At 40.5% G+C, this 19,449-nt stretch overlaps 1 long non-coding RNA gene across 1 annotated transcript; it reads right to left on the bottom strand.

Annotated features, from left to right (window-relative positions):
- Window positions 1-3,469: 3,469 nt before the first annotated feature.
- On the bottom strand, window positions 3,470-15,779 carry LOC139719769 (uncharacterized). The gene is made up of 3 exons (XR_011710121.1): window positions 15,650-15,779; window positions 14,098-14,306; window positions 3,470-5,599 (listed from the first exon to the last, which is right to left on the bottom strand). It is a non-coding gene; the product is annotated as an uncharacterized lncRNA (long non-coding RNA).
- Between the last annotated feature and the right edge of the window lie 3,670 nt (window positions 15,780-19,449).

The raw sequence follows: 19,449 nt of genomic DNA, 5'->3' as shown, positions 1-19,449 counted from the left end.
CCTCGACTTCACACTTCAAAAATATAAACACTACTGCAAATGCTATGAACAATGTATGCTTGTAATTGCACGTATGTATACATACAGTATCCTGTATAGTAATACGTTTGTGTGTGCGTGAGTGTATGTAAAATGCGGAGATGTTATATATATATATATATATATATATATATATATATATATATATATATATATATAATATGTGTGTGTGTGCGTGCGTGCGTGTGGATAAGTGTATACGAAACGGCAGCATAGATAGCATGCATGCAACTGCATCTTTTCCAAACTGACCTTATTTCATTTCTTTTCGTAGGACTTCATATATTTATAAAGATTTAAGACCGATTGTCTCAAAACTTTATTGATCTCATGTGCAGCCTTGTATACAATGCTGTTAGTTTGTAGAAATAGAGAAAAATATAATATACATCAAAGTTACTATCTCGTCTGGAAAACCAAAAAAATGAAACACTATACAAATCGCAACATTAATTGTTATCAGCCACTTTATTAGGCTTTCATACAGGAAGGTCGCAAAAGCTAGCACACACGCACACGCGCTCATAATCACTATGTATACATCATATTTACATTTATCACAAGAATTGGCAACACATGCATGCTTGTAAATGTTTGTTTCAAGGATTGTTTTTTTCTTTATCCGTGGAAAGACAATACAAATGACAAACAGAATGAATAGTCCAAACCTTGTAATTGGCCCAATTTTGCCATTATTGTCGGTCAATCAGAATTGGAAGAAACCATGTGGGCGAGGTTAAGGCTTAGAAGCAAGAAGGCCCACTTCATGGTGAAAAAGAACCTCTTGTTTTCCTTGCCTGAAGTGACAAAGTTGACAAAGGTTTACAAATGCAGTTTAATAAATGCACTTAGATTATGCATTTTGATACTCCAAAATGAAAACTATTACATTTTTAAAAGTTTGCTCAGCTGTTGTTTAGTGTACCAAACACTTGAGAAACGACTTGATTTGATAAGCAGTCTTCACCCTCCATCGCCAGGTGCAGTTTTAGTTTTTCCTAGCCGTGGCAAAGTTTTTTTTTTTCAAGAATATTACCCGAAATAATCTGCCCCTTATTTCCATGCAAATATACGAATGGAATTTTAAAACCTTTATCTTTAGACCGTCCATGTAAACATTTAGTCAAATTTGGTTTCAAACGCGGATATTTACAATACAGAGAAAGCACAAATTTCGTGACGTTCCAACAGAGATAAGCAGTATGCTTCAGTGATATTACAGGAATCATTATCAACAATAATCTCGTAGTCATTGTTAACGTCTATTTAGCAATAACTGATTCAAGCTACTTTTTTTTTTCCAATGTGAAGAGTTTGTAATATATTGTTTGTGTTCTGTAGATGCATTTCTTTTTGATTTTGTACGTTAAATTAATTGTGCAGTTTTGTTTCATACGATAACTACATGTAATATAATAAAATAAATAAAACAATTAGATGTAGTTTTCCACTTGCTCTTGAATTGTCGGCTACACAGATATCTGTGTGGGTAGGTTTGCTCCTGTAGCAAGTGGGTAAATACATAACGAATAAAAAGAACACTTCATAAGGTTTACACTTAAGGCCAGATGTTTTAATATCTACAGATCTAATTAATGAGAATGTCATTATACACTTTAGCTATAACACACTGACAACGGAAATTATACTTACGCACAAACACACACACACACACACACACACACACACACCTGTTCGTATCACTTCTAAGAATTTAAAGGTACTGCTTCCCATTGGGAGCAGTAATTGAAAAGGAATGTCGAGTTATCACATTTGCTGATATTATAATGTATGTGTAGGTCAGTTTTATCACAAAACATTGGAACATATATATTTTGCAATAAAGCCTGAAAAATAATATGGAGAAATCACAATTTTTCTCACTAAGCCATAACTGTAGACGATTTAGTTAGAGAACAATTTTATTATAACTATTGCTCACATTTTGTATCCACAATACTTCACACTGAATATACTGATTGACTTCTTTACGCTTGTTGTTTCCATCCCTAACTCACATTTTAGAATTATTTTGAAGCACTAAACTGGGTTTTTGTTTCATCTGCAAATGGTTAACAATTCCTTTAAGTGCTACAGCAAAAAGGCCAAATCAGCTAAGACAGCACACACACATACACATAGGCCGACACACACAAACAAGCACACACACACACACGCACACACAAAGTGCAAATATTACATTATATAATTACATCTTTTTATCTTCATTGTATAATCCTACCCTTTTCGGCGTAAAATCTTTTTACATTGCATGTGATATGATATCATACTTTCTTACTCTCTCTTAATCATTTCTGCCCTACAGATATTCCTAATTCTATAACCTCGGAAAATGGGCCATTCTTCCCGTATCGGGTTCTTGAATTTGGTCTGTTAGTTTGTTTGTTTGTTCAATTTCAACACAACGTGTTATATTTTATTTTCCACTCTGGTCAGGGAATTTTGTCTTTGTATCGTTGTCCTTATTATTGCATAGTATGTTCAAGTTGCCTTTTTCTTTCAAAAACATTTTTATTGTTTTTTTTCTACTTTGTGTCTGTTGTGTGTTTTATCCTTTTTATTGTTTTTTTTTTTTGTGTTTTGAAGGGTGATATTTAGTCATCTCTATACGAAAGGTTGTAACAACACTACTGATTTAGACGGGCAACCCCCAATAAAGATTCACAGATATAATTATGGTGATTATAATTACACTGCATTCTATGCAAAGGTTTGAACACATGATGTAACTACACAGAGACACCAGACGTTGTGCTCTGTTCACAATTGGATCCGCAGTATGTGCTACACTCAGAACTGTCCCGTAACGGATGAGTTATTCCCGTGTTTTCGTATATGTAAAAAGTGGAAGCCGACGAATCGGAATCTCCTGTATGTACCTGGACGAAACAGCTGCCACGACTGCTTTGGGAAGAACCGTCCTGGTGTCGAGACCAGCGGAATATTGTGTCTTCGTATACATGTGACGCTGAGAGCAGTGGAGATCCCACTGCTAATGGACCATCAGATTGTGAGGTAAAGTGTTCGCCTTGCGGAATGTCGTAGATAGGATCCTCGTTAACACTGCGGGCTTGGGATTCTGGAAAGTTTAATCCCGACACCTGTGACTCCTTTGTATATACCATCCCTCCATGCCCTGCTTTTACCCCGGTCGTATTGTTTGTTGTGGTTCGACTCAACTGCTTTTTTAGGCAGAGAATAGCAATAATGGCACATACTAGAAGGAGAAAGCCAACTACAGCAGCCACAAGCATGATCCAGTTCAGTTTTGTTGAATTGAAACCGTTCAATGTAGGATCAGGGGTATCAAAAGTTCCAGTAAAAGGATTAACATTGCTGGTAGGGTGCATTGTTATTTCTGATCTCTCTTGAGGCAACGATACTGTATGATTGTCAGTTTGCTCTGATAATCCGTCATCCAAACTACTAGGTGAATCGATAAGTACGCAAGACATCTTGTATGCACGAGTTATTGTTAAAACTTCACACGTAATGATACCCCTGTGGCCTTTTCCAGGAATGATCATGTGCCAGGAACCGGAATTAAAGTCTCTGGTGTCGCTTGAATCCAACTGTTTTACCTTTTCGCCGTTCACATACCAACGGACGCCTAGCGTTTCATTTGACTCTCTGTTGAAGGGACATGTGAACTGTTCGAATCCATTATACGTAGAGACTCTCAGCTGACCCCCTTCAGATTCTGAGTCGTTAACACTCAATGATTTGTGTTGATTCACAGATCCTCTTGAACATCGGTGGTACATTGAAGCATTGCGCTCTACGAGCAAATTAATGTCAGTGGTATCTCGAGCTTCTCCTATTTCGTTTCGAGCTTTGCAACTCACTTCTATCGTTCTTTCTGTCTCCCAGTCACTATTTGCAAAAGTGAGCGTCATATTTTCAGAATTTGAGTTACAACCCGACATGCCTTGGTAAGAATCGCAGGACCATGAGTAATACAGCACTGGTGGAAACGAATGCGCAATGCAACGGAATGTTCGCTCAGAAACAAATGGCAAGATGATTGTTTCATTGCTTGGTGTAATCTCTACCGAAGGAGAGTGAAGAATTTCAAAAGGGCCAATACTGCAATGGACATTTTGATCTGCAAACGCGGGACTTTTAGCTACGCAACAAATCATTTTCTTGTGAAGACGTCGATCAGTGATGACGTCGCTGATGATTGCCTGAGTCTCTTGAAGCGATGTCGATGTCGTTTCAGCCTGCAAGCCGAGAGTTTCGTTTGGACAAAGAAACCAATTAATTCTGACTGGTGGGTTGGCCCTTGAGGCTTCACATCGGATAGAAATTGTCTCATATTCTCGTCGAACTGTCTTGCTTGGTCCATCACATTCCAGCTCATGTGGTTTCAGAAAGTACAGAACTTTGAGTTCAGCGAGGTGGGATGTGAACGATCCATGGGCATAAGGAACAGAGATAACACACTTGTAGTACTTATTAGAATGTCGTGTAGCTTTGAGAAGATAAAGCTGAGATGTGTATACCAATGTTGTCAGGTTATAAGAGGAAGTAATAGTAATAAAGTTGTCTTGATTACTGTGGTAGAAAGTAAATCCATTTGACCAGAATGACTGGATCGTTTCTGAGGGTTGACTGAGTCTTACGGAGCACTGAAATGATACCTGGTCATCTTCTTTAGCTGTGATCGACTTCGGATGCCCGATGAACTCGACAATCGATGTAGGTCGTACTTGATGGCATAACATGCACAAAATGACGACTGTCAGCAGATCCATTTTCACAACCCCCGATTTTATATAGTAGAATGGTGTTTTACAGTATTGCAATGTGTAAATCACTCATTGCGAATGGCTGAATTAATTCGGTAACGGCTTTATCAGTACTTTCTTCCGGGTTGCCGTTATCAGATCAGTACTGAATCCTGCGAGGACCTATTGTCCTTTCTCTTTCACCTCTTCTCCTTTTACTTCATGTCATGAAACATGTAATCTCATAATTCTACACTGACAAGGAATTGATATATTACTGTTTCTCTCATGCGAATATTTGCAACGCCTTGAAACCAAAAGCAAGCGTAGCTGTTCTTTGTTCTTCAAGTAAACCTAACTTATCCTCTCAAAAGCGTCGAAAGGTATCGAAAGCTACATAATTATACAAACTGTCAACGAAGATATTTATCATAAATTTTATCGAAGTGTAGCACGTCAGCATTTTGTTTTCAGTTACTCAGCTCGACAGAATTAGTTAAGATGTTTCCAGGACTATATCATAACGCTACACGCACCGAGTTAGAAATTAATCTTCGAATAATCTTCGCAGCGTTGTTTTTTTTTTTCTTAACAATTTTCATCGCACTGTATTGATTGTAAAAAAAAAGCACCCACACATTTGTTTATCAAAGTTATAAAAGTAATTTGGTTCATTCTTCCTGTTTTTATTTGTGCACTTATTTCATCTTTCTCAGACCTAAATGATGAAATCATGAAAGTTATTCTTCTTATTGTAAATTCGCTGTGTATGATGATTCCCTCACAGCCTCTCCTAGTCGTTTCATTCCCTGGAACAAGAATAAAACGAGAAATATATTGTAACTAAACCTTTAATACTTAGAATACGTAAACATGGATTACAACATAATCTGCGGTTGAGACTTTTGAGTACTGGCTTCATCCCAAAAGAAAAAAAAATCACATAAAGAATGTTGTGCGTCATAGTAGACTTTGATGTTCATAGCTACCTTTATAGATCAGTGATATATATATATATATATATATATTGTCACGGCCGGTCTCTCTTCGGAACATAGTCGTATGTGGCATAGTTATTAGGAGATTGTGAGTGTGAAGTACTGGGTCGGAGAAGTGTGAGAAGACATGTATTGTTCCTGTGAGATTCCGTGATAGATGAGGTTGGTAGCGGGCCTCACGGACTGTAGAGTGGATGTTGAAGCATGACAGACTGCACTAAGACTCGAGATTCCGGTTCACAATAACTTTATTAAGGCGACAATACACTCGCCTGCTCCACATGACATTCAATACATGTACACGGTATAACATTGTCGTTCTTGTGATCTGCCGAAGTCTGACACTAACAGAGTAATCTTATCCCAATCTCAATGTAATATCAGTGTGTGTGCTCCAACAAAGAGAAACCCTGCCCTATTTATAGTGGACATGACAGTGACCGTCAGTGTGGCTAGCTGTCAATCACGTTTACAAAGCAGACGGTCAAATTAGACACACCAGAACCAGCGTAAACAAGAAACAAAGAACAAGAAGGGAGAAGAGGAGAGAGAGAGACTAGACGGGGAACAAAGAACAACATAGGAGAGGGGAAGAGAGGAGGACCGGATTACAAACAAAGAACAACATAGGAGAGGGGAAGAGAGAGGGACTGGACGAGAACAAAGAACAACATAAGCGAGGGAGAGAGGGAGACGAGGCGAGAGACAAAGAACAACATAAGAGACAATGGACGAGCTAATTAAGGCGAAGAGAAGAGAAGAGACGAGACAGAGAAGACGCTGAGCTGGCAGTGTACCTCGCTTACTCAACAGAAACACACAGAGCATAATTACCTAGCTTACATAACAACAACAACACAACAGAGTACTGAACGCCATACTTAATCATATATGTATAGTTATAAAACCGTTACACTATCCCCCTTCCACGAAAAATCGCTGCCCTCAGCGATGAGGAACAGTAAGGTGAAAGATATAAATCTAATATATACACTTTGTATAAACCGAGCTAGAGCGGGCAAAAACACATCATCAAGATCAATTGAAACGCATGAAGTAGCAATGAACACAGTATCATGTACCGTATAAGTTCACAAAATGCGTATAGCAAGACGGAAGGTAGAGAAGAAAAGAAAGAATGGAAGATAGAGAAGACGAAAAGGGCGTGAGAAGATGTAAAAGACAGAAAGACTGAGAAGAAAAAAACAACGCATTACTCTCAGTACAAATCTCTTTTAAACAACGTCATTAATCATAAATGAACCGCAGACAAGTCCAGTCTCCATAAAAACTCTTCATAAAACAACCATAAAAAGCATACATTAATTTATATAAAATGGCAAGACCAAACTCGGCAAGATCATGATGGCAAGATCGACCTCAGTAAGAAGCACAAAAGGATATGTATGTAACAACGTGTAACTGAACAGTTCCAGTATAAGACATTTCATTATTAAAGGAACTGTCGTATATTATTAAACAAAGTGAAACAGAACTGCCATAAAACACTTAAATCACGCGGTCCATCGATCGCGACAAAATCAAGGGCAATGAACTTCACGACCTATGTACACATTGTTATTGCAACAGAGCTGAGGTTATCTGTGCAAATAAAGAGACACCTGGCGAAAGAGAGGGAGAGGGATTAGCGAAATAATGAGCAGGAGGAAAGAAGAAGAGTGTCTTAAGAAGATTAAAAACAGCGTGAGAAGGAGTGAGAAAAGCCAGGGCCACACATGAAAAAGCTTTACAACAACAAAACAAGCAGCCGCTTATACAATGTACATAATAAACAGCGAGCAGTTGCTTTAAATCGGTGACAACAGAAATCTGTAATATCCAATGCCAACCTTTTATGTGGAATACTTGCGACAATACCGAATTGAAACTTCAGGCGGATGCATGAATTTTAGCAGCAAGTAAAACAGTTATTAAACACGGCTGTCGCCTATTGAAATAAAAAAAAGGCACGTAGCATTATACACTGTATTTCCGTGACGCTTATATACTGCTTGACACGACGCAAAACATAATTAAAACAAACCTCTAAACCGAAAGAAAGTATTTCATGATAGGAAAGGAAAGCCGAAGAGACATGAAATATATGTATATGAGTGCAGCGAAGAAACTTAGAAAAAAAAAAGAACTCTCGTGTCATGAGGTAGATAAAAGCACTCAGACAATGTGTTGTCAATCCATGTTATATGCTCCAGAACGCTCAGTTAAAAGCAGCGTTGTAAATCCATGAGGTATGATCCATAATGCTCGATTAAAAGCACAGAAAAAACCCCAGTATCAAGCATGTCAGATGAAGATCAACGAAACAAACGCACGGTTAAAAGCATAGAAAAATATATATACACAGTATCTACAGTTCTCCATTTGTAACAGAGTTCATTGTCCCTGGAGATATACACTTGTATGATATCACAATAAGCAAAAGTCATAGTTCACAGAAAGACTTGCTTTCGCGGTCCACATGTCACAGAGTTGGCTATAAATGAACGAACCGAGGTTTTCATGTCATGCCAGTAGAAGCTTCTTTGCATTCTGCTGAGCGTCTTTTTGATCTTGAGATGTCCTGAAAGCTTTGTGGCATGATTCAAATGTAGCACGTATTCACGAAGCTTGAGGGGGACTACCAATTGAAGCGTGGTCGTTAGCTTATTGTTAGTGTCATGTCGTTTGTACAAAAGTCCGTCAACCATTTGCAGTTGCGACCACGATAACCACAGGTTACGCGTAGCGGGACTTTTATTGTGCACTAGTTCGCGATTAGGTCTCTGGTCTGAGTCTGACATCCACCTAATGATGGGCCCGACGTCGGGGTCGTTTCGTTGCAGTTTGCTGATTTCCTCTCGGCTGAAGTTACTAAATAAGACACCCTGCTGCCCGGAAGAATTTCCAGCGGAGGTACCTTTGTCTGAGGCACAGGACAGGTCGTCGTCTTCACCAACGTCGGCCGCGCGATCACGATGTCGTAATTTATTCCGCAATATCGACTTCACACGAAACACTCGTACGGGAAATGTCCACTTTTCCCATCGCAATGTTCTCACAACACAATACACACAGTAGATTCCGATAACTACACTCGCGAAAACTCCAATTACATCAAACATTGTGATCAATAAATCCAACTGCAACTGTCCGCAAACGATGACCATGACGAGTAGGGCAACGATCACCACAAATGTCACAAGACCAGATACAAGTCCATAATTGTTAGTGTCCGAATTATTCACACGTCCGCCGGATTCAGTGGAGCAGCGTGGTTGTTCTTTCGAGTCACGTGGTGGTCGTACAGCTTTCGCAGTCAAGGGAACGAAGTCGTCCTCGTCAAGAAACATCGACCACTCGCGATGTCGCTTCCGACATGTCGAGCATCCACCACAGGGTAATTCGTCCAAGATAGTGTTCTTGTCATAGCAGGTACACGAGTCTGGATCACACGGCAATCTTGACATAGCGTCTGCGTTGCTATGCCGAGCTCCTTTTCGATGCTCGATTCGGAAGTCGAATTGAGACAGGATTTCAATCCAGCGAGCCATTTGATCAGTCGGTTCACGGAAAGCCATGATCCATCTCAGCGAAGAATGGTCAGTCCGTATCAGAAATTGTCCCAGTAGAAAGTGACGGAACTGGCGTACAAATGCGACGACGGCAAGCAACTCTCGTCTCGTGGTACAGTACCGACGTTGAGCACGGGTCAGGGATCGGCTAGCGAAGGCGATCGGGCGTTCCACCTCCCGCTGTGCGATATCATCCCATTGGACCTGAGACAATACTGCACCAATGCCAGTCGAAGAAGCGTCAGTGTCAAGAATAAACAGTCCGTGGTCGTCGGGATACGCCATGACTTGGTCGCTAACGAGAACGCGTTTCAGCTCCTCAAAGGCATGCTGACACTGTTCGTTCCATGCAAAGCTCGTTGTCTTCTCTAACAGCTTGTTGAGAGGCGCAGCGATGGTCGAAAACCCTCGGATGAAACGACGGTAGTACGAACACAAACCGAGAAATGAACGTACTTCGCTCACTGACGTCGGAGTGGGCCAGCTTCGCACTCTTTCAACTTTCTCGGGATCGGGCTTGATACCAGAAGCGCTCACCACATGTCCTAGATATGCGACCTCAGATTTGAACAGATGACATTTACTCGGCTTGAGTTTGAGACCTGCCTGTCCAAGTCGACTAAACACTTCCCCTAAGCGTTCGATGTGTTGCTCGAATGATGAACTCATCACAATAATATCGTCCAGGTAGAGAATCAATGTTCGCCACTGCAACCCCTTCATGATCAGCTCCATTGCACGCTCGAATGTACTCGGGGCATTGCATAACCCGAAAGGCATTGTTACGTACTCATAATGTCCGCTGCGTGTGCTAAATGCAGTCTTTGCCCGGTCCTCCTCCTTAATGTCTATCTGCCAATATCCTGATTGGAGATCTAATGTCGAGAACAGCTTAGCACCACCCAAACAATCGAGGCAGTCCTCTATTCGAGGCAGAGGATATGCGTCCTTTTTAGTCACATTATTCAGTTTCCGATAGTCCACGCATGGTCTTGTCGAACCGTCACGCTTCTTGACATAGACAAGCGGGCTCGACCACGGGCTCGTAGATTCTCTGATAATGCCTCCTTTTAGCTGGTTCTCGATAATTTTCTCCTCTTCGTCGATGAAGGCACGGGGAGGGCGACGAGGGCGTTGCTTTATGGGCGTTGCATCTCCCGTATCAATCGTATGCTTAACAATTGATGTCCTGCCGTGGTCAGTAGGCGAGCTGGCGAAGGTAGATTTATGCCTCTCCAACAAAGAAAACAATTTCCCTTTTTCACCAGAGTCTAGGGCAGCGCAAGAACGCTCATACAAGTGATTCAAATCCGGCGACCATGTGTTATCTGTGTCATTTGATGAGTGTGAAGTGCACGTTACTCTATCTATCTTCACAGTTTGGCGAACACACCCGTCACTCCTTTCTGCAGGTTCACATAATTCGTCAACAATGTTCAAAGTCGCTATTCGCGTGCCCGCATGCAAAGTGATTTCCTCCTGAGACACATTTACTACACGCACGGGTAAGACTGCGTCCTTTTGCGTTGTATCCACGAGACAAGAGGCAACATGAAGATCAGTCGTCTCGTGAGAAGGAGGCTCGATGATAGCGAATGGCATAAAATCACAGATAAGTTCCCCATCAACTTTTCCTGGAACAATGAACTCAGAGCGAGGAGGAATAACAACGTCAGTCTTAACATAAACAGCACTCTGTACAAAAGCGTTTGTGAACTCAACTGGATGGAGACGATTGTTTATGCAAAGTCCACGTCTCGCTTCAAAAGTACAGTTGAAATGATGTAAGAAGTCGAAACCAAGTAGGCCACTATCGCTCACATCTGCAACATAAGCATGCCAGTTGAAAGTGTCGTCTCCAATAACTATAATTACAGGTATAACTCCATGCACAGTTAGAAGTCCATTATCCGCTGCTTCGAGTTGAATGTTTTGAGACGGAACACTTAGTTCGGGACGGAGTTCGGCAGGCATTTGTTCGTATAGATCCTTAGAAATAATCGTCACCGCCGCTCCCGAATCGACCAGTAGTTTACAAGCAGCACCGCTTACTTTGGCATTAACATAGGCAGTTATTCCAGCATATTCGTTGACTCGAATAATCCTCGGTGTCGCTTCACGATCAAGGGCAGGGCTCTGGTCGACTAACCCGCCCGCTGCTAGTTTCCCGGCGCACTCGCGTGAGGTGGCGGATGAGAAGGGGCCTGGTGCTGCGCCTGCGACGACGATGACGGCTGTTGATACGTTCGCGGCATCCAGTTCGGCACGGCATTAAGCTGACTCGATTGCCATGCAGGGACGAATTCATGCGGAGGGCGGTAGGTTGCCATGTTGCTGCGCTCGTAGTGCTGACGACGAGGGCAATTCCTAGCAATGTGCCCGACTTCGCGACATTCATAGCATCGTGGTGACGTTGGCTGTCGACCCTGTGGTTGACCACGTCCTTGACCAGGCCGCGAGTCCATTGTGTCAGCTCGAAGATGCTTAATTTCCTCTGAGAGAGCCGCGATTCTGGAATCAATGTTCGCCATCAGCCGACGCTCGAAGGTGACCAGCTGCTCCGTCGACAGCGATGTCGAATCGGACGCAGTCGAGACAGATCGAACACCACTGCGATGACTATTGCGAGCTGCTTCTTCGCGTAGGTGATGATAACGCTCAGCAATATCGCGGGCCTCCTGGAGTGTTTGGGGCTCCTTCATCCCGATGGCCATGGACATATTTGCGTCCCCCAGACCCCGGAGAAAATGCCTGGTCGCTATCGTATCAAGCGTCGCGGCGTCCGCTGTAGGATAACCAAAGGTGGCGAGGCGACGAATGTCAGCTGCATACTCCGCAATAGACTCCCTCGCTCCAAGGCGACGCGATTCCAGCTGCGACACGAAAGCAGACGGCGATTTCCTTCCCCCGAATCTATTTTCGAGAGCATCGACCAGGTTGTCGAAGTCGTTAATCACATTGTCACCGAGCTGTTGAAACGCGAAATCAGCTGCATCCCCTCGAAGACATGCAAGGAGGCGAAACCGTTGCTCCTGTTCACTCCAGTTGCAAGCCTCAGCTAGACTCCGAAATGAAGAAATGAAGCTCTCCCACGGCCGTCCTTGTCCGTTGAAGTTTTCCTGAAGCGGCAGATTAACGGTGACCGAGGGCTTCGTTGGCACGGCAGATTCCTCACGCTCAAGATCGGCATGCACGTCATCGCGAGAGCTCTGCTCCTGGCTTTCCTGGGCGTCGTGAACTCGCCGAGTCGCGTATTTCAACTCCTGCTCGAGACGGCGTATTTCCTGCTCGAGCTCTGCTTTCTTTCGTCTTGGAGCCATGGTTATTACGCAGTCAGGCACGTGTTGAAGTACAGCATCCCACCGCTGCCACCAGTGTCACGGCCGGTCTCTCTTCGGAACATAGTCGTATGTGGCATAGTTATTAGGAGATTGTGAGTGTGAAGTACTGGGTCGGAGAAGTGTGAGAAGACATGTATTGTTCCTGTGAGATTCCGTGATAGATGAGGTTGGTAGCGGGCCTCACGGACTGTAGAGTGGATGTTGAAGCATGACAGACTGCACTAAGACTCGAGATTCCGGTTCACAATAACTTTATTAAGGCGACAATACACTCGCCTGCTCCACATGACATTCAATACATGTACACGGTATAACATTGTCGTTCTTGTGATCTGCCGAAGTCTGACACTAACAGAGTAATCTTATCCCAATCTCAATGTAATATCAGTGTGTGTGCTCCAACAAAGAGAAACCCTGCCCTATTTATAGTGGACATGACAGTGACCGTCAGTGTGGCTAGCTGTCAATCACGTTTACAAAGCAGACGGTCAAATTAGACACACCAGAACCAGCGTAAACAAGAAACAAAGAACAAGAAGGGAGAAGAGGAGAGAGAGAGACTAGACGGGGAACAAAGAACAACATAGGAGAGGGGAAGAGAGGAGGACCGGATTACAAACAAAGAACAACATAGGAGAGGGGAAGAGAGAGGGACTGGACGAGAACAAAGAACAACATAAGCGAGGGAGAGAGGGAGACGAGGCGAGAGACAAAGAACAACATAAGAGACAATGGACGAGCTAATTAAGGCGAAGAGAAGAGAAGAGACGAGACAGAGAAGACGCTGAGCTGGCAGTGTACCTCGCTTACTCAACAGAAACACACAGAGCATAATTACCTAGCTTACATAACAACAACAACACAACAGAGTACTGAACGCCATACTTAATCATATATGTATAGTTATAAAACCGTTACACTATATATATATATATATATATATATACATGTATAATTATAATATATGTTACGTTGCTGACGCCTTTTTTCATTCAATTTAAAACACAGAACAGTCGGAGGGGGGGGGGAAGCTATGTATCAACTAAATTGAAAGGAATACCAGATCATGTCTAATTTATATCCAAAGCGTGGGACCGGAAAACAAAATGTTGCCAGTTACATAAGGAAAACTTCATACCAGAGTTTTGCTTATTAGGCTTTTGCAAGACATTATCAATATGTACATAAACAGAAATTACAGACTGTCAAATCTGTACTAAATGAAAGTAGCGGTAACTACATTATAAGTGTGTAATTACATCAACTTGTCTATCAAGGTCTGCAGGGTCTGCAGTAGCAATATCTGGATAAAGAAATAAGGAATACTTGCCATTTAGCTTCTAAATGGGAAATACAACCTTAAAGTATCATGAAATGATATGGAAGAATTCGTCACCTCAGCCAGATCGCTCTCCGAAGCTCTTGAATAGGAAACCCGTATGAAGGAAGAGGACTTTGATTGGTCTATGTGGAAGATGTTTCCAGGAGTTAAAAGCACGCCCTTTGATAGGACAGCTTCAGATAGAAACTTCTCCGTATCTTTGATGGTAGACAGTTCAATCCACATGAACATCCCACATCGAGGTACGGACCACTTTGCAAGGCCTACAAAAACAATTAGACGGGAGCGACACGATACAGGCTGGGATATTGCTTGGAGAAAGTAGAGGGTGTACGAGCCTTTGGAATAACAAACTCAAACAATGTTTGACCATCACTTTTCATATATGCACTTTCAAAGAAAGTACAAACCAACTTAATGCTCTCTCTTAAATAAAAAAAAACCACGAAATTCATTAGATAGGGTAGCATTTAAGATTGATTTTTATAGTATAGTAGGTTCTATTCAGTAATCATCATACGATATACGCACGGTTGACGTTTACATCGTATTCAGTATTGTTCGATGGTTATTACTAAATCTCGATATAACGAGAGAAAAATGCTGATCTTGAGGATTTCGTTATGAAGGAGTGCGCTGTGATTTAAACAGCATGTGTCTTTATCACCATATCTAAAGGAAATGAAGCTTTTGCATGACTTTATGATCACCATTAATTCCGTTTACACCTCTCAATTCATTTACCCGTAAAAATACTGGATCTCTTGTAAAGGTTACTCCAGTAAGTGCGTATAATTATGTTTATATGTATATGCACAGTGCATATACATATACCATTGTATATATATACGTTTTCTCCATAATTAATATGCACTTTAAAAAAAGGTAGTGGCTCCCATTGTCGTTTAAATGTGGTATTTGAAAATGGACTACGCGAGTCAAGTATATGTAGGGCTTAGGCCCTACTGGTAATCAGCATTCAAGAACTGAACACACGCATATATATATATATATATATATATATAATTATGTGCCATGGTGGCAACCCCCCGTGTGCCACGTTATTCTGGGACAAAAAGGTAGGAATGCTTTCAGAAAGAATTATGTTTTCCAATGTGTAAAACTTACTACAAATCTCTGTTAAGGTGGACATAATAGTGAGCAAAGTTCAGAGGAAAGCGAAACTTTGCTTCGTAATAAATTGTATGACAAATCTATTTTCAGTTTTTCTTTTGAATGACCAGTTTGTACATTACTGTGAAGGCATGACTTTTGCACATAAAACTGTGACAGAAACTTAGAATGTACACGCAAATCTAGTTGGGAACACCGCTTGATAGTCAATCACCACATAGAATGCAAGCCGTATGTGAGAAGAACAAAAGCGCGAAAAACGATTTCATTGTACCGCGGGATTGGCGATTTATCGATCGGTTTTGGCGGCTTTGTTTGTTGAGCAGAATATGAGAGGTAAGACTGTTGGCACGCCGTCGACTGAGTCGGACGTGCGAACGTGGCACATAAAGATAGATATATATATAACAACACACACACACACACACACACACACACACACACACTCAAATCACGATATGACATGACAAACCTGTAAGGTGATCGGCAGCTGCTCTTGCCAAAGCATCTCTTTGTCGTAAGTAGAACTCCTTGATTTCATCTGCTCTTTCAAGAAATCCGTGCAAGCCCCACTGACGGAACATGTGATGCATTACCATCTGGAATGAAACAGGAATTTACGCGCCTTCACTTTCTCCTTTATGTTATTATTCACATGGTTTCACGTTGTAACATAAATTAGAAAATCATCTTTATCACAACTGGTTGAAAATAACGAAGGACTAAGGTCTTGTTTGCAACCACTCAATGACAGGAGCGAATTTATATTTCGATTAACCTAACCATACTAGCCCCTACAGCTCTGACTGAGAAAAGATTATGGAACCTTTTTAACCAGCTAGTAATGGAGATTTTATCGTCTTATTACCATTGACAGGCAGATATCACAGAAGAATCCCCACATTCACTAGAAGACTTACCTCAAAATAAATGGAATGTATTTTTTTAACTAGTCAGTACTTTGCTTGTTCTTCTCTCCCACATGCTGCTAATGAGTATAATCATAAGAGGACCAATACCTGCGACAGAAGATTGGCGTGCTGTAGATTGGCCTGTATGTCGTAATTAAGGCGGGAAACAAGAGCGTGGGGACCAGACAGCCAACCGAGCCGAAAACTAAACACAAATATGAAGTAAAGAGAATCGCGCTTATTGTATTCATTTATTTTCCCTAGTCTCGTCATTTGACCAGAAAATATATATAACTCTTTCTAAAAAAAGAAACAAAATTCAAGTTAGAAAAATACCTCGCATACTTGACCAATAGAACAAGGACATTTTCACACGTATTTGCACATTTTTCCAGCACAATAAGGAAGAGAGACTTCAACTAACCCTGCTCCTATGATCTTGGAGAATGAATCTAATCTGATCACTCTTCCATCACTGTCCATGGAGAGAAACGAAGGCAGACGAGGCTGGAATTCAAGGAAAATATACAAATCATAAGACGCATTTTTATTCTCAATCTGGTATTGAAACTGACAACTGAATAAGGTCATTGATACGATTACAAGTTGTTTTCTTCTAGTACATACATGGCAGTGGTGTGTGGCTGTACAACAAGAGTTAAGGGCAATGAAAACAGATGAAATTCCTAACACTATACATTTGTCATGTTTTCACCAATCATGAAGCTATTGATTACAAGTTTATGTAAAGTACTTGAGATAAAAAAATGAAAGAGGTTTTTTTTTTCATGTTATCAAGGAATATGTTTATCAACACTTTTATGAAGTCTTGAATATAAGAATACTCTTTTAATGATAACACCGTTACAAAAAAAAAAAAAAATGTCGTTATCTGCATGCCAGCTAAAGCATCTCTATATTCATAAATGTATATCTTTGGTGACAGAACTGTACTTAATTTTAGGATAGCCCATGTGATTCGGATTATGGGTTTTTCATTTGCTCAAAGTATATAACATTCCTTGCATGTCTTTATATATATATATATATATATATATATATATATATATATATATATATATATATTTATATATATGTGACCCTGCACCTCAAAACAAACAAAAAGTCGCCAGACACGAATTTTTAGTTAAGACCATATTCTGAAAGAGCAGACTTTAAGCTTTAAAATGATGTATAACTCAAATCAAATGGACTCTCCTAACCTATCTAAATATTGGAAAGAAAGCACAAACTCGGGAAAAGTGTGAACTGAGAAAAGAGGCTCTGAAGTACAGTGTCTATTCAAGCGCTTATCTTTACCAAACCGTCCTGGCTGTGCGATGAATGGGACAAAAAACAGGAAGTAAACCACCAGAGTAACAACAATGAAGGGATTATCAAATTAAACTGAAATTAAGCATGCCTCATTAACACATTCTGCCCATAATTAATGCCAACTTTCAAAGCAGTAGCACTATCTTTTCAAAAGTTATTAGAGTTGATAGTGAAGAGTGTGGACAAGGTTTTTCAGAAATGAAAAAGGGATTCTAAAGACACACCGAATCACACTATTCTACCAAAAATGTTCGAGATAAACTGCTAAAAAAACACACTTTCCTGTCCGTTTTATGATACCAAATTTTAGCATAATGTAAAAGAAGACCCGCTCTTTCAGAAAATATGAAAAAGTCAAGTTTGGCTAGGTTGACCCATTTCACTTATTTTTAGTCCTCACGCAAAATCAGTGTGTGCGACGTTATGTTCGTTTTGAGGTGCACGGTCACATATATATACATATATGTATATATATATATTATATATATATATATATATATATATATATATATATATACATATATGTATGTATAATATATATGTATATATTATTTGATTTGATTTGATTTATTTCTGCTGAATTCCGTTCATCAGATATGATTTTGTACAAGTGATTTATAACAAACAGTATATCAACACATATTTTTAGTACAAAATAAGACAAATACGAACAGCTTAGGTAGGGAACTTAAACAGAAGGGTCTCCAAAATAAGCCGGGGCTTGACGGTATGGAGACCCTATACTTAGCTACTCTGGATAGAATAAGGGATAGAGAGAGGGGGAACGGTAGGGGGGAAGGGAAAATTACAGAGTGTACATGTACCACTCCAACTACTTCACAACTACTTTACAGTAATGATAATAAATGCGTCTGCTATTAAATTTAACTCGTTCAGTTGCTTTTGCCGTAGTAATTAACCGAATATACACTATGAAAAATCTAATGGTAATAAGTGGATACAAAATATTCTTACATGTGGTTATCTGACATAAAATAACAAATATATCGCGGTTAAGTGTGCACAGTATTGGTTAGACACATGATAATATACATACATACATGCTCATATACATACACTAGTACCTATCCTGTACATACGCATACATACCAATATTCATAATATATTCATGGATAGATAGATAATTCAATATATTTATGCACTGATAAAAAGTATCATGTATCACATACATATTTTTATATATTTCATTACAATCATAACAATAAAGAAATCAAAATATCATCCTGAGGAATACTGCTTTAGGCACCACAGAAAAACCTGATAGAGAGATATCTTCGTCGCGACGATGTCGCATTGTGCATGTTTGATGATTTGCATATGAACAGGCCTCACGTGCATATGAATAAGCAACAGTGCATATGAATACACGTACTTTCTATTCATACCTTTGTTTATTCGTCCCGACGATAAGCGACGATAGAGAAAGGATTCCCATTCACTAATCGTCGCTCTTCGTCCCGACTTACTAGCTATTTTCAAAGTTCGGCTTCTATTGTGCCTTGCGTTTCTTTTGTTAAAAACGTCGCATATCGTTCCCGACGAATCATTGTTCAACCGTCGGGAGACGTTCTGACTACATGGATTCGTTTCAATGTCGTTCATGTTCAAGTTTATGTTTTGTTCAGCTTTACTTGTCACAGCATAAAGCCTGTTATCCGTGTGATCTAAAACGTCGCATATCGTCCCGACGAATTACCATTACTGTACCACCGAAATTCCGTCTCTGTTCCATCGTCGAGCAACGTCCAACGCGTGGCTACAGCTAATCCGCTGGGTGATATGATTCGCAATGCCGAGTACGATAATGAATGGGAAGTTTTGTGTTTTCACGAGAAAAAAAAAGTATTCTCGCTACTATAGATAATTGTGAATAACAGGCTGACTTTCTGTCTTTTGTGCAAATGGTAGTTACGGCGATGTGAAAGGAGACTTGACCGCAGTCGATAGACATTGAATTTGTATTATCTTGTCTTTACGCGTAGGAAACACGGCGGAGAGATTTTGT

This window comes from Diadema antillarum, unplaced genomic scaffold (genome assembly GCF_040938485.1).
Source record: "Diadema antillarum isolate AM-2024a unplaced genomic scaffold, OU_Dant_1.0 scf00000114, whole genome shotgun sequence".
NCBI lineage: Eukaryota > Metazoa > Echinodermata > Echinoidea > Diadematoida > Diadematidae > Diadema > Diadema antillarum.
Note: the sequence above shows the minus strand (reverse complement) of the source record. Positions and strands in the feature narration are given on the sequence as shown.